At 35.4% G+C, this 17,791-nt stretch overlaps 1 long non-coding RNA gene and 1 pseudogene across 1 annotated transcript; one reads left to right on the forward strand and one right to left on the reverse strand.

Moving 5' to 3' along the window:
- Positions 1–38: 38 nt before the first annotated feature.
- Positions 39–10,892, reverse strand: LOC149925426 (uncharacterized). The gene is made up of 3 exons (XR_016477078.1): positions 10,606–10,892; positions 9,851–10,515; positions 39–254 (listed from the first exon to the last, which is right to left on the reverse strand). It is a non-coding gene; the product is annotated as an uncharacterized LOC149925426 (long non-coding RNA).
- A 5,651-nt stretch (positions 10,893–16,543) lies between these two features.
- Positions 16,544–17,496, forward strand: LOC149925427 (estradiol 17-beta-dehydrogenase 11 pseudogene; annotated as a pseudogene).
- Positions 17,497–17,791: the final 295 nt, after the last annotated feature.

Consider the following 17,791-nt stretch of genomic DNA (forward strand, 5'->3'; position numbering starts at 1 on the left):
TGCTCTAGAGTGGAATTTACAAATACGTCGTTTAATTTTATTCGAGGTTATTACTTTGTAACATTAATAATTCAATTTTCTAAAAGTATTTTACTTTTATTACATAGTGAACAATTTATACAGTGAAGAAGCTTATTCACATATAAAATAATACAAAGATGAATAAAAATAATTGCACAATTTAGGAAACTTCCGTGGTCTCTTCCAAAGCGAGTTTTTGGCATACACAGTCAATCATCATTTGTCTACGTTACCTATAAAATAAAATAAAATAATGCACTTTCTATGTATTTAATTCACTATTAGTCCAAAGAGTATATAGGACTACGTGAACTAGAGATACAATCGCGGGGTGGAGTGTAGTCTATAGCCTTAGAGCAAGCGTAGAGGGGTTGGAACTGCGATGGTTAAGACCAGTGTGAGAAATAAGGCACTATCACAGGCCAATCGCCAGTTTAAAAATTAAATGCTGGGGGTGTAAGTGGCCCTGGTGACCACTAAATAAATTGAAAGTTTTTTTCCCTTCAAGATTTTAGTTCATTAAAAAAATACTATTTTAATCCCTAAAATTGTTTGGTCTTTGCTTCTAGAAGCGAATTTAGCAGTTAGGCCAAAGAAATATAAACAGTCTCTCTCTCTCTCTCAAAGATAATTTAAACTCGTACCCTAGATTCGAATACTGAGCAGACTTGTAAATAGTGTATATTTTTAAGAGAGTCCACTGGACCGGACCCCTCCGCCGATCTATTTTTTCGACGAGTCCAGGACTCTTCCCTCTTTCTTCGCCCCCCCTCGTTTAAATTTATATGTTCTTTAATCTCTCATTATTCCTCCATATTATATTCGAAAATAAGTGGCCTATAAACTTTTTATGGTATTATAAATGAGTCAGTCAGTAATCGAACTATAGCATCAAAGTTTACATATTTTCATATATAATCGTGATCGGGTAAATTAAAATGCTCGTAAATATTATCACAATTAATTTAACCATTAAAGTCTTCATTCCAAACCCATAGAGCTTAATTTTCTTTGTACCTTTATTCATTTTAATAAAGCAAATGGAATACAGAGCAAGACTATTAACAGGAGTCATGCGATTAATTATGGACTAATAATTCCCATACTTCGTTAGTCTTAGACTAACGAAGTATGGAAATTATTGACCACACGGGCCACACCTGTTTAAGTTAAAAGAGGTTTTTCCCTGGTAGGTCCAAGTTTTCAAAATTTTTCATTGGTCATTGTCAATTTCTATAGGCCTCACAGATAAGTAGATAGGGGAGCTCTAGCTCCGTGGGGAGTCCGACTAATATTGGGAGAGCTGAAATAGTGGCGGTCAGTATACACTATACAGATGCCTCAAAGAGAAAAATAATTCTACTTTTTATTTAATTCTCGAAATTTTCCCTCTTTTTACACAGCTAACGATATAATTTGAGGGAGTCCCGTGGACTCTTTACCCCCTTCTAAAGACATTTTTTTAGGAGTCCCATGATTTTTTTCAGGGGTTTTTGACGCGTGGACTGCCACTATTTACAAGTCTGATACTGAGAGCTTTCCCATTAACGGTTCTGTTACGAAGCGTTTACCATTTTCCGACACGTGACCTCAGAAAAATCGGGCTCCATCGGTTGCGGTAAGGCGCAAACCATGGTGCGAATTTGTTCTGAGTTCTAGCGGGAAGTGGGTAAACGCTATCGGCAACGCGCGAGAGAGTGATTTCGAATCTAGGGTACGGGTTTAAATTATCTTTGCTCTCAGTAGGCTTGTTTGGTCAGGTCTATAGCACAATAGGGACTTGGCAGTGCTACGTCACGGTTTTTTTTAAATAGTTTTTATCGTGGGGAGAAAAATAATACCACAATGGCGGCTATAGCCAAAGCTACGGAGTGCCAAGTCTCTATTCAAGAATAGAGAATTTGACCATAAATTATGAAAGCCTGATTTTGAAGGTTAGAAATGGTAAGTGGCCAGTGGCCAGTTTTTTAATTAAACTACCTAGGCTCTACTGGCCATAGGTCCAGTTTAAAAAAAATCCTTATTTCTCACCCTGGTTAAGACCCCAAATCGCAGTACCGCAGCGCCACTACCGGATCTTGCGGTAATATTTATCTTTGTTCAAATCTTTACGTTGGTGAATATTTACCTCCTTTAGTTTACTTTCTTTTTCTTTTAAAGTTTGGAATAATTGTGATCTAATTCCATCTTTCAAAACTCGTCGACGCGTTATTTAATTAATTGATGAGTACAACGTCTCCGACGGATCCCGTAGCGGCTCGGCAGTATATTGATTTGGGGTTTAAAACATAGAATTTCCATCCGCCTCTAAGAAATTATGAATATATTACCAGGCTTATTAAACTATAGGAGGTTGTATTACGGAGCATTTGGATGGCCCGTATAAGTCCGACTTGCTTTCCCCAAATTTTCCATCTTTTGTAGTTATTGCACGGGAGTGCCATCTGGGAAACCGATTCATTAACATCGTTAATTATATTTGGTTTCCTAATCTTAAATATTTACTAAAATTATTTATAATAAAAGTATATAAATTTCATTACATTATTTTCATAATTAATCGTAAATACGATTGTTTTATTATTTTTTACAAGTTTCTATTTATCCGCAGTAGAGGGGGCGGTTGGCCAATCAATTTAAAAACCCCTCCTTCACTCCGGTTCAAGGTAGGGGGAAAAGAATCACTTATTGTGAGAATCGGGTTTCTATTACTAGTATACCTTCCAAAAGTTGATAGGACATTTCAATAAAAGCACACGATATACGATTGAAAAAGCGCGAACAGTACGAGCTGTTGGACCAACCAGAAACCAATGTTCTAAAGATGTTTCACGGAAGTGTGTCAGGTACATGTACCTACATGTATCTCTCGCGTGCTGTTTACGTTTTACCAGTGGCGTCCGAGGGGTCTGACATTTAAATTTATAAACCGGATTTGGAATTTTTGAAAAATTGTGGATTTGTCACCTATGTACAAAGTCTGACTTGGGTCCATTTGATCGAATTCCAAATGATCGACAAGGGATACTTTTGATCGACAACCGAAAAGCAGTTCCCACATGATCGAAATGTTTATATTGAAAGCCCAAATGATCGTCAAATTGCGGTTTTAATTTTTTATCAGTGTATTTATTAATTTAACTTGATCGGATTGCCGACAAACCGATATTGAGCAGCCATTATTTCAAAATGAACATCAATAGGCTGCAGTTATTAATTTTATGCACAAGACACTCGCACCCTGGAACCTAAGACTTATGACCTTTTCCACGAGATTTTCCCACATGTGTGACCCCTCGGTGGCGACACTTAGGTAAGTGTGACCCCTCGGTGGCGTCACTTAGGTAAGTGTGACCCCTCGGTGGCGTCACTTAGGTAAGTGTGACCCCTCGGTGGCGTCACTTAGGTAAGTGTGACCCCTCGGTGGCGTCACTTAGGTAAGTGTGACCCCTCGGTGGCGTCACTTAGGTAAGTGTGACCCCTCGGTGGCGTCACTTAGGTAAGTGTGACCCCTCGGTGGCGTCACTTAGGTAAGTGTGACCCCTCGGTGGCGTCACTTAGGTAAGTGTGACCCCTCGGTGGCGTCACTTAGGTAAGTGTGACCCCTCGGTGGCGTCACTTAGGTAAGTGTGACCCCTCGGTGGCGTCACTTAGGTAAGTGTGACCCCTCGGTGGCGTCACTTAGGTAAGTGTGACCCCTCGGTGGCGTCACTTAGGTAAGTGTGACCCCTCGGTGGCGTCACTTAGGTAAGTGTGACCCCTCGGTGGCGTCACTTAGGTAAGTGTGACCCCTCGGTGGCGTCACTTAGGTAAGTGTGACCCCTCGGTGGCGTCACTTAGGTAAGTGTGACCCCTCGGTGGCGTCACTTAGGTAAGTGTGACCCCTCGGTGGCGTCACTTAGGTAAGTGTGACCCCTCGGTGGCGTCACTTAGGTAAGTGTGACCCCTCGGTGGCGTCACTTAGGTAAGTGTGACCCCTCGGTGGCGTCACTTAGGTAAGTGTGACCCCTCGGTGGCGTCACTTAGGTAAGTGTGACCCCTCGGTGGCGTCACTTAGGTAAGTGTGACCCCTCGGTGGCGTCACTTAGGTAAGTGTGACCCCTCGGTGGCGTCACTTAGGTAAGTGTGACCCCTCGGTGGCGTCACTTAGGTAAGTGTGACCCCTCGGTGGCGTCACTTAGGTAAGTGTGACCCCTCGGTGGCGTCACTTAGGTAAGTGTGACCCCTCGGTGGCGTCACTTAGGTAAGTGTGACAGAAAGTTGAAACCAATTTTATTTGTAATATTTTACTAATACATGTATCTTTCATACCTATGTCTTGATTCACGTGTAGCATTTCCATATCCGCCGGAAACGCCAAATGTCGTTTTTAACAAGTTTTTTAATAATGATGTGTTACGCCCCTGAAACCTGCATTTTTGGATTCAAAAGGGTCGATTCATATTTAGAAAGTGCCATTGTTATCCGGCAAATTTGGTAAATATGCAAATTTGGTAAATATGCAAATTTGGTAAATATGCAAATTTGGTAAATATGCAAATTTGGTAAATATGCAAATTTGGTAAATATGCAAATTTGGTAAATATGCAAATTTGGTAAATATGCAAATTTGGTAAATATGCAAATTTGGTAAATATGCAAATTTGGTAAATATGCAAATTTGGTAAATATGCAAATTTGGTAAATATGCAAATTTGGTAAATATGCAAATTTGGTAAATATGCAAATTTGGTAAATATGCAAATTTGGTAAATATGCAAATTTGGTAAATATGCAAATTTGGTAAATATGCAAATTTGGTAAATATGCAAATTTGGTAAATATGCAAATTTGGTAAATATGCAAATTTGGTAAATATGCAAATTTGGTAAATATGCAAATTTGGTAAATATGCAAATTTGGTAAATATGCAAATTTGGTAAATATGCAAATTTGGTAAATATGCAAATTTGGTAAATATGCAAATTTGGTAAATATGCAAATTTGGTAAATATGCAAATTTGGTAAATATGCAAATTTGGTAAAAATGCAAATTTGGTAAAAATGCAAATTTGGTAAAAATGCAAATTTGGTAAAAATGCAAATTTGGTAAATATGCAAATTTGGTAAATATCCAAATTTGGTAAATATCCAAATTTGGTAAATATCCAAATTTGGTAAATATCCAAATTTGGTAAATATCCAAATTTGGTAAATATCCAAATTTGGTAAATATCCAAATTTGGTAAATATCCAAATTTGGTAAATATCCAAATTTGGTAAATATCCAAATTTGGTAAATATCCAAATTTGGTAAATATCCAAATTTGGTAAATATCCAAATTTGGTAAATATCCAAATTTGGTAAATATCCAAATTTGGTAAATATCCAAATTTGGTAAATATCTAAATTTGGTAAATATCTAAATTTGTTACATATCTAAATTTGTTACATATCTAAATTTGGTACATATCTAAATTGTGTAAATATCAAAATTTCGGTAAACTTCTAAATTTGGGGTCATTCCACGACAAATCGACCAAATTTTTTGGAATTTACCACCCTACCTTTGGATAAAAATTAGTCTTAAGGGTTATTCTGGTCGATAAAGCCGAATAAATTTGGGTAAAAATCTAAATTCAAAGGGGTAAATTGGGTAAATTTACTCTAAATATCTAAATTCAGGTAAATTGGTAAAATTCATATCAAATGTCTAAATTTGGGTAGATTGATCAGGTACTGTAAATTGGGTAAATTCATATATAATGTCTAAATTTGTTTAGATTTATCAGGTACTGTAAATTGGATATGGATGAAATTTTATAAAGTTTTTGAATAGAATAAAATTTGAGCAGGTTATGTAAATTTAATTCGAAAAGCTTTATTAAGTACGTGCAAAATTAAAAGAATTTAGATAGTGAAACCATAGACAGTATATATCCCTAAGGTATTTTTTAAACAAATAATAATCAACTAGGCTAATACCCAAGGCACCACCTTAGGTCGTCAAGCGACTTTTGAAGCCTTTAATTCAGGTGGCCGGGTTACAATGCGTAGGAGGGTGGTGGCAAGCCCTGCATGCCACGTGATCGAGCCAACAGCTCCCTACACTAACTATTACCGTTAACCTCAACAGGTTTTTATGGAAGGGGAAACCGAAGAACTCGGGGGAAAACCCCTTAAACCAGTGGGGAGAGAACTTGCAAACTCAACGCGGAAGGAGTTGTTACGAATTTTCACCCAGTGCCACAAGCTGGGATCGAACCCGGCTCCTCTTGCTGCGAGGCGAAAGTGCTAACCACTCTGCCACCCCACTATATTATATTTGAAGTTAAACAATATTGTTTAAGATAATTTTTAATTTAAATGAAATATTTGAATGTATTTATAATTATACAGAAACAAATTTAGACATTGACCCAAATTAGACTTTGTTTTAAAAAAATTGAATAATTTCATAAGGGGGGACCCTTAGAATCTTCGATTTGGCCATGTTAATTTACATAGATTAATATATTATTTTAGTTGTCAAAAACTTTTTCGGTTGCCATGGTAAAACTAAAGCCCATCGCATTTTTTTCCTTTGCGGTTTTTTGAAGTTACATGAAGGTCTTCTTAATCCCTGAATTTAAACAAAATCGATGAGTTACACCTCGGGTAGTCTCCTTGTTAGTGTTTGCCAAAGCCATCGGGGTTCGAGTCGGGTCATGATTTTCAACCCGAAATGTTATCACTTATCAGGTCTAGTTTGCCTTACAAGCCGACTAAAAAAGTGTATTTTTGCCTAAAACCTTATAGGGAACTAACACTCCGTTGCTTTGGCTGTGGCCGCCATGTTGGGTAGAATTTTTTTTCAATAGGAAAAAGCATGGGTGACGTCGTGAGACGTAGAACTGTTAGCTCCCTATATTGTATAATATAAGCGAATACGGTACAATTATTAAGAAAAAATCGTAAGCCTGCGTAAGAAATGTTAGAATATTTTTTTAAATAAAGTGGCGCTACAAACAAATTGAGAATAAATAGGCAATTACCCTAAAATCGTCTGACAGATAAACCTGATCTTTTAGATGGTTGAATTTAAAAGTAACTAGATAGTAAACTACCCTAAACTTCTTTCGAAGTCAGACCAGCCTGAGCGGACCAGCCCTTATTTTTAGAAAATGCAGACGACACAACAAAACCGACCGGAAATAGTTCCTTCCCAGATGAATTTGGAGAGAGGAGTAAAAACCGAGTATCTTTTATTGAAGCATCCATTAAAACATGGCCACTGGCCACTTACCATTTTTAACCTTAAAAATCAGGCTATCAAAATTTATGGTCAAATTATCTATACTTGACAATATGTGCTAGGGCATAGGCTTAGTAGGTTAGTTATTATGGGTATTTCAAAATTTGGAGTGTTAAATGAAGAACTATAAATCTGCTTACAGTCAAAGGCAGCAAAGCTGCCGTTTCCCTATAGACCCGACTCGAACAAGCCTACTGAGAGAGAGAGACTTGTTTATATTTCTTTTTGCTAACTGCTCAATTCGCTTCTTCTATACTATGTGTAGAGTGTAGAGTAGACGACTCACTACACCCAGTCACCCACCCATACATACAATTATTGACACAAGGCCAAGCACGCAGCGTAGAAGCAAAGACTAAACAATTTTGGGATTAATTTCGAATTTTGTTAATGAACTAAAATCTTGAAGGGAAAAAACTTTGAATTAATTAAGTGGTCTAACACCCCAAGCATTTAATTTTTAAACTGGCCCAGCTAATTTTTATTATTATCGGGTCGGGTTCGGGTTCCTTGAAACCCGAAATGAAGGATGGGGGTTAAAGGGGTCCTTCCGTAAAGATCGCCTTGAAGGTTATATTAAGGTCTACATAATAGTTTGAAAATTGGATCCGAATTTTATGTAGCACCTCACACTCGGGCACGTGATTCCGTTGCCCCACCCAAAAAATTTTAACGGTTCTGTGTCCCTTTAAAGCAAGTGGCGGTTTTATCATTGCCACCTGCATTATGAAGAGACCCCTGTTATTAGAGATGGCCATGAATCTATCGAATTCTTCGAAAAACGCAGCTTTACTTTAAGATTTACTTAATAATAGTTCTAGTCTTACAATATTATTTTCCAAACTGAACATTTGGCGGGAAAACGAAAGTTGGCCATCATCGGAGTACTAATCTGAACAAACGAAATTAATCTAAATCGGACCACACTGCCATCTTTTTCGTTTTGCCTGGCAGAGCTGTATTCTGGGCCATGCTGGGGGGGTGTCCGAGGCTTATATCCAAATATTTCCATCTAATTGGTGTATCTTAAAATTCATTTTGCGCGTGAAAATACACCGCCATGTTAAGGTATAAAAACAAGGTATACATGATTGCAGGATGATTGCTATACCTCACAATGTAAAGGTACTGTTAAGCCTAGTTCACACTATACAAATAATTGGGCCACTTAATTGTATCCAACTATTAGTAAGCCTGAAAAAGTGGGAACAATTGTTACAATTTTCCTGTTCATAGTATACAATTTTCTTCCTTACGATTAGTTTGGTACAATTAAGTGGGCCAATTAGTATAGTGCGAACTGGGGTTCACGCGCCAAAACTTAATTTTAAAATCGGGCAATTTCGTTAACATTCTTTTGATCAAAGATAATTTAGAACTCCGTACCTAGATTAGAATAGTTCTTTTTATAGGTGGTTTCTTTTCGATGGTTCTCGGACTAAAAGTGTACTCTTTTTACCCTAAAACGTTTTATTCGCCTGTTCCGGGGATGAGAATTACTACGCCCCAGAAACTATTCGATTGGTTTATTCACGACCAAGTTTGATCACGCGCTGTTCGCGCTACAGCGGCCAAAACATTAGTCGAAATTCCGTGAGCAAGGATTTTACCCCAATAAACTGTACTATAACGTGTAGGAATTCAGCACCACGCTCGGTTTTATATTGGCTTCAATGTAAAAACTATTCTAAAAATAATAATCCGCTAGGGGCGCTCACGTCATACACATCTTTTGCTAATAGGTTAACACAGAAACGTCAACGAATGAGATGGCCGCTGTAGCGCGAGAGATCAAAGTTGGCCGTGGTTTATTTAACTGTTCTTTTTTCTACATAGGACCATGTATATTAATCGTGCAAAGTGATGTTTGTAATCGCTCCGTTGACTAATTGATCTCGCCCTATAACGGCCAACCCATTCGCCGAAATTCCGTGAGCAAGGATTTTACCACTATAACGAGCGTGGCGCTGAACTCATACAGATTTTTATATTGGCTTCTAAAGAAAACATTCCCCTAGCTGCGCTCAACACATAAGAGATATCTTATGCTCGTAGGTTAACATAGAAACTTCAACGAATGGGTTGGCCGCTATAGCGCGAGATCAAAGTTGGCCGTGGCTTAGCAAACATAAATCCATATGAGCTTCTCCCGTTCGCCGCTTCGTGGCTCTATGGAGGTACACTGAAAAGGTAAAATTACTGGCCAAATAACAATCCATTTTTTTTCTTTAAATCTAAGAACGCGAAACCAACTTGACGCCAGATTAAGCCATACTTCTCCTGAAGAAATTTTTCATCTTAGAATTTAATATTTTACTATTTTTTTTAAATTGTTATTCATTAAAATGCATTTGATCGATACTGACTAAAATCTTTCGGGAAGGGGATTTATAGTAAATTTGCGAGCCTCCCCCTTATTACACTTTTACGCCTACACCTTACATCGCTTATCCTTATCCTAGACCGTTGGTTAGATATACAGGATATAGTCAGATTAACCGTGACCCATCAAATGATTTTGCACCTGAAGGAGATTGTACAGCTGATGGACCTACCTTTCAAACGACGTTGTTGATATTTTTCCATTTTCTCGATGAGGTAGGCTTCCCATTCTTCCTTACTGAACACCAGTTTCTTGAACTTGTCGAAGCAAGAGAGAGGAATGTCTACGTTTTCTTCGCTGGAGCCCGAACTCAACTTCTTGGTCGACTTATTAATCCTTTCTTTGTCGTCTTCGGTTAAGTTGACGTCCTGAAACGAGCCCGCCGTTCCATCGGGAGCCTCTCCGACACCCGCCATGTTGCCGCTTCTTGCCACGCGCCCGACGCCGGCTCCCGCTCCGCCAATCAATATTGGCACGCGAAACCCCAAGGCACAGGCCACGCTCCGTTATCTCACGAGGCTCCCCTAAACCTTTTCGGCGTAATACGTAAACACATGGCGCTCATCCGTTCTATCGTTGAGCTATTGTTGAAGTCTATTTATCCAATGGAAAAATTTGCGAACGGTGATAAAATATTTCCTCGTAATAGCACCTACTATTAAAGCCACAGTTATGGATGTACGCCGAGGAAGATCGACTGTTGACGTATTTTCGTTACACTTTTATTTTTAGAACCTTCCCAAAACGTTGTGGGAATCTCGGTTGAGTTAAAAATATCTAGAAGACGATTTTGGAGGTTTTCTTCAGCGCCATTCGGAAACGTAGGATAAATATTTTCTGAAATGTAAACGCAAACTAATTAGTCATTTATTCTTGTAGTACCGCTATATCTAGACGTTTAATTGTAAAAGTATTAAGTTAACGTACATTTTACTTCTTATTCTTAAATTAAACCTAGAAGACAAGGCTTCACTTTCAAAACGCGAAACTAAACCGAAAATTTTGCAAACATAAATTTCGTTTCCACAATTATAGTCATAGAAATATTATTTTCATCATTATTTTCCCCTTCGACGCTGAAAAGTGTTACGTTTCACTGACTTTCGGAGTAATTCTTTCGAGTTGGAAGGCGGGTGGTTCTGGCAGGGGACTGTCTTAATGTATGGCTCTCTTTGTGTAGCCAAATTGGCCATTAATGACGCTAGCCAAGCATTTCCCCGTTCCACCTGCGACTCATTTAAAAAAATATTACGCCGTTATTGTAACAGCTGGCCTAAAAGGCTGCTTTTGACTCGGCGAAAAACGACGCGACATTTTTTGTTAGGCCTAATGCTATGATAATTTTTTCGCGTCAACGCTGTCGTTTTTGCCTTAGTATACATTTACAGGTACTCTAATAACTTATCGCGTAGCCGTACGAAGATTACGCATCGTCAAGTTCTGTTTGAAACTGTTACTCTATGGCAGAAGCAAAGTTGATGACTTTTATCGAAATATTTTGAAAACTACCGCCTCTGTTTGGGTACCGCCCGTCTCACGAACGGGCGAGGTTAGCACGCTTTTGTCAAACCAAGAATGGATTTATTTGTACTTAGCGATAATGACTACTTTGAGACGATTTTTAGGTTCGCTCCCAAACGCCCTTCACGCTCGAACTGTAAGCTCCTTCCCTCTAAACAAAATCTAATCAGCTCTGTATCTCATTGGTTCCCTAAAACTGACATCTTCCGATACGATTGAAGCGCACACCGGTGACGTTTTTCCTTCCCCCTCTCGCGCCGGGGAGAATATTCGACCATGATCTCCGTAGATCTCCCCTAAGTAAAAATAAGTCCATTCTTGGTCTGACAAAAGCACTAATGATAGTTTAATCTCGCTTCCGAAAGAAGTTCAAAGGGATTCCCTTCAACGTATGTAAGCTTCGATACCTCGTCTGAAAGTTTATGAATAGTTCTTTTTATAAAGTAACGTGGCCTTCTTGCTTAAATGTGGCTCTTACGTCACAGTCTCTTACTTTGACAAGTCTACGAGGTAGTACGAGCGCTCGCTACAGTCGCCAGAGGAATTTCGAATTTTCTAGCGCCCGTGCAAATCGCTCGTGCGAAGAATATACTACTAAAGCTGGGTCTTGTGACGTAAGAGCAACATTTTATCAAGTTAAAACAACTATTGAATAACCAATCTGTACCCCCTTGATCCAAAATGTTCCTACGCGCCTGTATATAAGTATGTAGTTTCCTAAACTACCACTACTGGTCATTCTTATGATGTGGGTGTTATTCGAGGGGCTAACCACTCTTAGAAATTGTGTACACCGATTACGCCGGATTACGCTTAGATTACCACTGCCAAAGGCTGGGACTTCAAAGATTACGCGTAATCCCATTAGTACAGTCAAAGGTACGGCTCTGTACACCGATTACGCGGAGTGATCAGCCCCTCGGTGTTATTATACCATTCTAACCATCGAATTTAATTGAGTTACTTGATTCGTGAATGTATTTATTGATCAGTGGCGTAGCCAGAACCCAGTCAAGGGTGGTGACAACGGGGAGGGGTTTGGACACTGAAACCCTTCCCTCGTCTACGCCACTGTTATTGATACTTGGGGAGGGGGGAGGAAAAACGTCACCAGCGCGCTTCAGTCACGTCGCACTTTTTGAACGCTGCAAGATAGTAGACAGGTTGAGCTCGCACTCTAAAGTAGACGTAGCTTTGTTGGGCGCAAACTTTTTAACCTACGGTTTACCCTGCCCGTTTTCTATTGCAGGTTTAATATGTCGAATATCTTGAGTATGTAAGATATATATTATGAACTTCTGGTCTTATTTACGGTTTTATTAACTTTTTTTGCGATTTTAAAATACATAATAGATGACCAAAAAAACTAATATCGGAAGTATCACAAGTAACATAATAACAAAAAGTATGACAATTAACAAATATAACCAAACTGATTTTCGTAGTTATTATATGGTTTAGTTTGACCTCCTAGTGTCAAAATATGTCCAAGCCAAAATATACTACTACCAAGAACGATAATATTTTACTCAGTTCGGTTGCGCGACCGAAACGATTCTAGGTGGCGCAAAGAATATAAAGCCCCAGGAATGGAAGGATTGATATTATTGGTCGCGTGTTTTGGTTGTGTTAGAAATTTCCGCCTATGATCTAGCGTCTGCTATAGACAAATTAAAAAGTCATAAGAACGTTTTTTCTTAAATTAACTTATCAAAATATAAGCAAACGATGAAAAAGTTAAATTAAAATGTAAGTATTATTATTTATAAATTCAAATTTAAGAATAACGATGAGGAAAAACTAATAGCGTCTGCTTTAGCCGCTACCTATCTAGGTTTCAATGGCGAACCAAAGGGGGCGTAGCGATAGTTTTCGGTCGCGAATTGGTGAGTGTCAGTGTTGAAAACAGGTTCGGTGAAAAAATTAGTATTAAAACTATCGGAAGAGTCATATTAATCGTTCTTATTTTTTAAATTTAAGTATATTGTTCTTCGGGAAAAGTACCCACTTTCCAATACTGCTAATGTTATTCGCCTAAAAAACCAGCGAAGGTAAGTAGTTACCATGGTAACTATGGAGCTAATTTTATCGAAGTTCCAGCGGGAAGTTACTGTGGGTAAACGCTATTGACTACGCGCGAGGCTGCTATTTCGAATCTAGGTTACGAGCTGTTTATATTATCTTTGGTTACAAGCAACTGATAAGATTACGATTATAGCTCACACTATCGAATCAGATCGACTGTGCAAAGGTAAAATGATCTATTTGGCATACACGCTTGGGTCTTTTGTAGTTCATTTTACCTGTACATAGCCCGAATCAGATTAGGTTGGTAAACAATGTTTGACATTTAAGCTTTTAATTATCTGTTTTTTTTATTGCGGCGTATCATAGATGGCGCTGGGATTATACTCTAAACAAGTTGCTAAAAGTTAAATATGATCCGGCGTAAAAGTCGCCATCTATATTTTGCCAAACAAACATTTGGAGAAAAACGCACTGTAATGATATTTTAATATTAATTTCATTCGGAATTTGAATTTAATTAAAATATAGTTTAATTCTGAATTTGAATTTAATTAAAATATAGTTTAATTCTGAATTTGAATTTAATTTAAATATAGTTTAATTCTGAATTTGAATTTAATTTAAATATAGTTTAATTCTGAATTTGAATTTAATTTAAATATAGTTTAATTCTGAATTTGAATTTAATTTAAATATAGTTTAATTCTGAATTTGAATTTAATTTAAATATAGTTTAATTCTGAATTTGAATTTAATTTAAATATAGTTTAATTCTGAATTTGAATTTAATTTAAATATAGTTTAATTCTGAATTTGAATTTAATTTAAATATAGTTTAATTCTGAATTTGAATTTAATTTATATAGTTTAATTCTGAATTTGAATTTAATTTAAAAATTGTTAAATTCTGAATTTGAATTTAATTTAAAAATAGTTTAATTCTGAATTTGAATTTAATTTAAAAATAGTTTAATTCTGAATTTGAATTTAATTTAAAAATAGTTTAATTCTGAATTTGAATTTAATTTAAAACTAGTTTAATTAATTTAATTATTATTTTTAAATTTAAATTAATTTAATTATTTATTTTACATTTAAATTAATTTAATTATTAATTTTAAATTTAAATTAATTTAATTATTAATTTTAAATTTAAATTAATTTAATTATTAATTTTAAATTAATTTAATTATTCATTTTAATTTAAATTTTAAATTTATTTAATTATTCATTTAAATTTAAATTTTAAATTTATTTAATTATTCATTTAAATTTAAATTTTAAATTTATTTAATTATTCATTTTAATTTTAATTTTAAATTTATTTAATTATTCATTTAAATTTTAATTTTAAATTTATTTAATTATTCATTTTAATTTTAATTTTAAATTTATTTAATTATTTAATTATTTAAAAATAGTTTAATTATGAATTTGATTTTAATTTAAAAATTGTTTAATTCTGAATTTGAATTTAATTTAAAAATAGTTTAATTCTGAATTTGAATTTAATTTAAAAATAGTTTAATTCTGAGTTTGAATTTAATTTAAAATAGTTTAATTCTGAATTTGAATTTAATTTAAAAATAGTTTAATTCTGAATTTGAATTTAATTTAAAAATAGTTTAGTTCTGAATTTGAATTTAATTTAAAAATTGTTAAATTCTGAATTTGAATTTAATTTAAAAATAGTTTAATTCTGAATTTGAATTTAATTTAAAAATAGTTTAATTCTGAATTTGAATTTAATTTAAAAATAGTTTAATTCTGAATTTGAATTTAATTTAAAACTAGTTTAATTAATTTAATTATTAATTTTAAATTTAAATTAATTTAATTATTTATTTTACATTTAAATTAATTTAATTATTAATTTTAAATTTAAATTAATTTAATTATTAATTTTAAATTTAAATTAATTTAATTATTAATTTTAAATTTAAATTAATTATTCATTTTAATTTTAATTTTAAATTTATTTAATTATTCATTTTAATTTTAATTTTAAATTTATTTCATTATTCATTTTAATTTTAATTTTAAATTTATTTAATTATTCATTTTAATTTTAATTTTAAATTTATTTAATTATTCATTTTAATTTTAATTTTAAATTTATTTAATTATTCATTTTAATTTTAATTTTAAATTAATTTAATTATTTAATTATTTAAAAATAGTTTAATTATGAATTTGAATTTAATTTAAAAATTGTTTAATTCTGAATTTGAATTTAATTTAAAAATAGTTTAATTCTGAATTTGAATTTAATATAAAACTAGTTTAATTAATTTAATTATTAATTTTAGTTAATTTAATTATTAATTTTAAATTTAAATTAATTTAATTATTAATTTTAAATTTAAATTAATTTAATTATTAATTTTAAATTTAAATTCTTCACGCGAGGGTTCCACGATAAAGTTGAAACTGAAATGGGGTTTTAGGTTTAAAAAAGCGCTAAATAAATATGGGAATGCCCAACGGGAAGATACAGCTACCAAGAAACAATTTGCGCCATGCAATTTATTTGTTCGTCAGTAGTTAACCTACCCAACTGAAGAGGGCGCTACATTTTGTTTACGCAATTACCGAATGTCAATTTCAGCGTGAATAATTAAATTTAACTCCGCGTATATACATTTTTTGAATCAGAAAATGAAACTCTATGAATCGTATCAAATTAGAAAGCAATCACTTTCAATAATTTTCCTTTGACTAATAATTTGAAACCTAGACTGCCTCTTCAAATGAACTATGATTTCGCGATTCCACCAGTTTAGTGAGTCGCCTTGCATTCTTCGTCCACGATTTTTCGAGATTATTCAGACTCTAGACATAATTTACGACCCTAGTGTTCTTTTTCAATTTCAAGGATATTTATATTCGAGGCCAATCATTTACGACCCTAGTATTTTTTAAATTCTATCTCATTCTTATTCGAAATTGTTAGATTATTCCAATTTGAACACTTCTTTGTCGGTGCTTTTTAGCTTCGGTATATGTTCCATATTAAGCGAGGACTTCAGAGGATGATCAGATTCGAGAAAATTCACGTGCCACCGCTATATATTTTTTAAACTGTTTATTATGTAAATTAAGGAAAAGCTGGCGGTTTACGACGAAATCGACTCCAAATATTACCGAATCATATTGTCGTAAAAATTGGTTTTATCTCCCCTCGTCGACATTTGACCTCCAAAGCTAGATAGGGCTTTTCGAAAAGTGTTCTGCAATCACTTTGTAAGTTGATTGAATAACCAACGCGACAGCTTTGAGTTCGTATTATAGCTGTCGCTATAGTCGTGGTTGTAAAATGGAAGTCGCTTCGTTTTTAGTCAAATTTATTTGGTTACTTCTACTCGCAGTAGCCGACTCGATCAAATTACTGCTTTCCAATATCATCCCAAGTTCGTTGTTACCGAAGAAAAGCGTTCAGGGTGAAATAGCATTGATAACCGGCGGCGGCAGCGGGTTTGGACAATTACTGTCCGTCAGACTGGCCAGACTGGGTTGCAAAGTGGTCATCTGGGACGTGGACGACCAAGGCTGCGACGATACCATCCGTCTGGTGAAAGCGGTCAAGGGGACCATCCGCAAGTACATCCTGGATGTCTCCGACAAGGAGCAAGTATATCGCGGCGCCAAACTGGTCCGGGAGGAAGTGGGACCGGTGACCATCTTGGTTAACAACGCGGGAATAGCTCAATCGGGGGCGCTGTGGGAAACGAGTGACGCCCTGTTCGAGAAAGTGATGGCCGTCAACACGATGGCCCACGTCTGGACCCTGAGGGACTTTTTACCGCACATGATGGAAACCAACCACGGACATATCGTGGCTGTCGCCAGTATTACTGGTCTCTTCAGCGCCGAGAAAGCTGCTGCCTACTCCGCCAGCAAACATGCCGTGGTGGGTATGATGAGCTCTCTGACTATGGACTTGATGGCAGCCGGCCGAACTGGTGTCAAAACGACCGTGGTGTTTCCCTTCTTAAGTCAAACGGCTTTGTTTAAATGTGATTATGATGGTCATATTCCCTTTGTCAAACCAGAAGAAGTGGTCGATTGCATGGTCAATGGAATTCTAACGGACAAAGAGCTGGTTTACGGGTTTACGTCCCGAAAATATTCGTTGTCGCTCGGTTTACAAATTTGATTCATACCAAGAAAATAATGTTATACGCTTCAAGGTTTCTCCGCGGTGGAGCTCTAATTGATACATTAAAACCTAGAAAGGTTTTTCAAGAGCAGCCGGATATGTAACGTTTATACGCGATTTCTATCCAATTGCTATCCAGAGATATCCAATTCGCTGTAGATCAATTAGGAATAAAGTTGAATTTGATACATTGCAATTTAATCAAATAAAACACGATTTTTGCTTAAAATTTTGAAAAAAATTTGCCTAACTGTGCTTTGTTGATTAACACTGAACATAAGTTATTTGAAAGAAATTCTATCTGATAAAGAAACAAAATACAAATTTTGATCAATTTTAGTTTGCAGGGGGTTAGTCACTTTTGCAATCAGGTGTACAAATCGTAGGTAATCTCGATAATAGAAC

The sequence above is a fragment of the Leiobunum rupestre genome, chromosome 10 (genome assembly GCF_980474605.1).
Source record: "Leiobunum rupestre chromosome 10, qqLeiRupe1.1.hap1, whole genome shotgun sequence".
NCBI classification, from domain to species: Eukaryota; Metazoa; Arthropoda; class Arachnida; order Opiliones; family Sclerosomatidae; genus Leiobunum; species Leiobunum rupestre.